This window comes from Oryctolagus cuniculus, chromosome 13, assembly GCF_051225735.1.
Source record: "Oryctolagus cuniculus isolate XC-2025 breed Fujian yellow rabbit chromosome 13, ASM5122573v1, whole genome shotgun sequence".
NCBI lineage: Eukaryota > Metazoa > Chordata > Mammalia > Lagomorpha > Leporidae > Oryctolagus > Oryctolagus cuniculus.
This window is the reverse complement of record NC_142879.1, coordinates 18,763,512-18,766,930: the sequence shown is the minus strand read 5'-3', so window position 1 is coordinate 18,766,930 and position 3,419 is coordinate 18,763,512.

Here is a 3,419-nt window from a genome sequence, read left to right as displayed (position 1 = left end):
GCCGGCCCCACCCCCAGGGCGGGGCATGGCTTCTCCCGGGCCCCGCCCCCGCCCCGGGCGCTCCCGGCCGGCACGTGACGAAGGTGCCGCGTTGAGGCCGTGCGCCATCTTGGCTGGGCCTCGAGTCCCGCCGGGGTACCGCGTGGGCTCTGCTCCAGGAGTCTCGGGTCCCCCTCTGTCCCTAGGCCTGCCAGTGGCGCGTCCGTTTCACACTTGCTCTTTCCCGCCCGCGTTTCTGGGGCCTGCCCTTGAGTCGCGTGCTAGGCTTGAGGCAGCTGGCAGTGCCATCGCCATCACTACAAAGTGAGACGTTCGCCTGTTACGTGCGCATACTATGAAAACAGTCTCTGGTGCCAAGATCCCTGACTGGCAAATTCCAGATAAGCCTCTGCGTTCTCCCGCAACGCTCGCCGGTCCCCCGTGGCTACTCCTGCCTCTCCCATCTGGCGCGGGCACTCGGCGTGTGCACATGCGCACACGAGCGCGGGGCTTGGCGCCACGGAGCCGAGCCGCCTCACGTTTGCGCCCGCGCTGTCACCTTGTGGCTTGGTTGCTCGCCTCTTCCGAAGGCAGGGAAATCTGACCAGTGCTGACCGACTCGGAGGACTGAGAGCCGGAGCTGAATTCCTGTTATTTCGCAGTGGAGGTTTTTGTCTGTAGCCCAGAAAGTTCCCTCTGTTCTCCAGGTGTTCCAAGGGTCTCACCCAAAGGGCGTTTCACATCCCTCACTAATAAACCAGCAATGCAGAAGCCTGAAGCTAGGGTAGCCATTGATACAGCGCTTTAAAGTAAAATGTGCAGCAGACCAAGGAAGTTATTTCAGGAGGGATAGGCGTGTCAGGAGAAGCCAGCGGCAGTGTTTAATCTGTCATCCCACCACGGAGTTTGACACAAAACTCGCGAGTGGAGTCAGAGCACAACCATTAGGCCACATCCATCCCACCACCTCTGCAACAGTGGCTGTGCCGTGGCGGGCACCCAGGGCATCTGTAGGCTGAGAAGTGAGGGGCTCTGCGCTCCTCTCCTGCCCGGAGGGCTGACTTCCCACGGTAGACATTGCAGTAAGTGCTTGTTTGCTGTCCTTAGGTGTTCTGCTTGTTTTTATCACTCTTTAGTAAGATTTATTTATCTGAAAGGCAGAATGAGAGGGGGAGAGCTTTCATCCACTGGTTCACTCCCCCAAGTGGCTGCAACAGCCAAAACTGGGCCGATCCAAAGCCAGGAGCCAGGAGCTTCCTCTGGGTCTCCCACGTGGGTACAGGGCCTATGGACTTGGGCCATCTTCTGCTACCTTCCCAGGCCACAGCAGAGAGCTGGATCGGAAGCCAGGACTTGACATGAACCGAACTAGCACTACATTATGGGATGCCTGCATTGCAGGCAGTGGCTTAACCTGCTGCTTTTTTTATCATTAAATGCTCAAATTCTAATCTTTCCTGACCCAGGCAGGCTTCCTGTGTGGGGGTGAGGTTAGCTGTTAGCAGCAGCATTAAACAGATGCTTCCTAGGAATGCTCTTTAAATAGCAGGGGTAGGACCGGTGGTAAAGGACAGGCTAATTTGGTTGTTCGCTCACAACAACTGCCCCCGCAAGATTTTCATGTTTAAAGCAGACTGTCTTAGAGCCCGCCTCCTGGCAATGTCCAGCTCACTGTTAGCTGGAGAAGGGGACGGCGTGCAGCTCTTAGCAAAACAGAAAACAGCAGCCGCAGCGAGTCCCCTGAGCAACAGGACACTCTGCAGGGCGAAAGGCCGCGCTCCCGCAGCATCCAGGCGGCAGCAGAGGCGGCGCAGGGCAGGGCAGAGGGAAGTCACTAAGTGCTTGTGGTCGGGAGGCTTGGCTCAATTCGCAGTGCGTCTTTCTAATGACCTTCAGGACGACAAATGGCTTCCAAGCCTAACGACTCAATGAAAACGCCTATCCCTCCTGAAATAACTTTCTTGGTCTGTTTCACATTTTACTTTAAAACATACTTTAAGATTCTTTCATTTTTAGTTATTTTAGGGATAAGCTATACCACAAATTTATGTTCATCCTTTTACTTTTTTATTTGTGTACACTCTGCCTACTCCCTTTTATACCATCTACCACCAAAAAAAAAAAAAAACCAAAAACCAAACAAAAAAACCACAGTGTGACCTTTTTTTTTTTTTTTTTTTGACAGGCAGAGTGGATAGTGAGAGAGAGAGAGAGAGAAAGGTCTTCCTTTGCCGTTGGTTCACCCTACAATGGCCGCCGCGGCCGGTGCGCTGCGACCAGGGCACTGCGCTGATCCGAAGGCAGGAGCCAGGTGCTTCTGGTCTCCCATGGGGTGCAGGGCCCAAGCACTTGGGCCATCCTCCACTGCACTCCCGGGCCACAGCAGAGAGCTGGCCTGGAAGAGGGGCAACCGGGACAGAATCCGGCACCCTGACCGGGACTAGAACCCGGTGTACCGGCGCCGCAAGGCGGAGGATTAGCCTAGTGAGCCGCGGCGCTGGCTAGTGTGACCTTTCAATAGTGGATCAGTAAGAAGTCTTAGGTGAGAGCCAGCACTGTGGCACCGCAGGTTACTCCGCCAGTTACAACGCCGGCATCCAGTGATGGAGAGCCAGTTCAAGTCCTGGCTGCTCTGCTTCCATCCAACTTCCTGCTAACATACCCGGGAAAGCAGTGGACGATGGCCCGAGTATCCGGGTTCCCCTGCACCCACATGGAAAACCTAGATGGAATTAAGGGCTCCTGGCTTCAGCCTGGCCCAGCCATTTGGGGAATGAACCAGCGGATGATCTCTCCGCACGCCTATGTTGTCTCTCTCACTCTGCCTTCCAAATAAATAAATACATCTTCCTTAAAAAAAAAAAAAGCCTGGGTGAGGGTCGTAGCTCTACAGGCACTATTACTATTGTAGCCTTGGGTAAGTCACTAATTTCGTTTGCTCACCCATAAAATAGGGACAGTATCATGTACCTTGCAAGAATTGTGGGAATTTGAGACACTATATAAAGCTCCTAGTATATTATGAGGGGGACAAAGTCATTATCATCACCACTATCAGCCTCATTTAAAAACAAAAACAAAAAACACTAAAATTTAAAAACTGGCAAAAAAATATTTATATAATAAATTAGTTTTTAAAAAAGGTGTATACACAAGTCAATCTTGCAAGATTCTGAAAACCCTGCCGCCTGCTTTATTCCGGAGAAGGGTGAAGGCAGGGCATATTCCCTTGAATTGGAGGGGCGGTGGCACCGGGGCCACTGCAGCAACAGCGCTGCACCTCCCCAGCTGCGCGGACCCCTGAGGGAACGCTGAGACTTCCTCATTCGGAGATTTTTAATTTTTCCCTAGAGCTTGATCATTCATTTTGCTGGGATAAAAGAATAAACACCAAACTCCATAGCATCAAGTGGGGTTTGAACAAAGAAAACAAGGCCAGG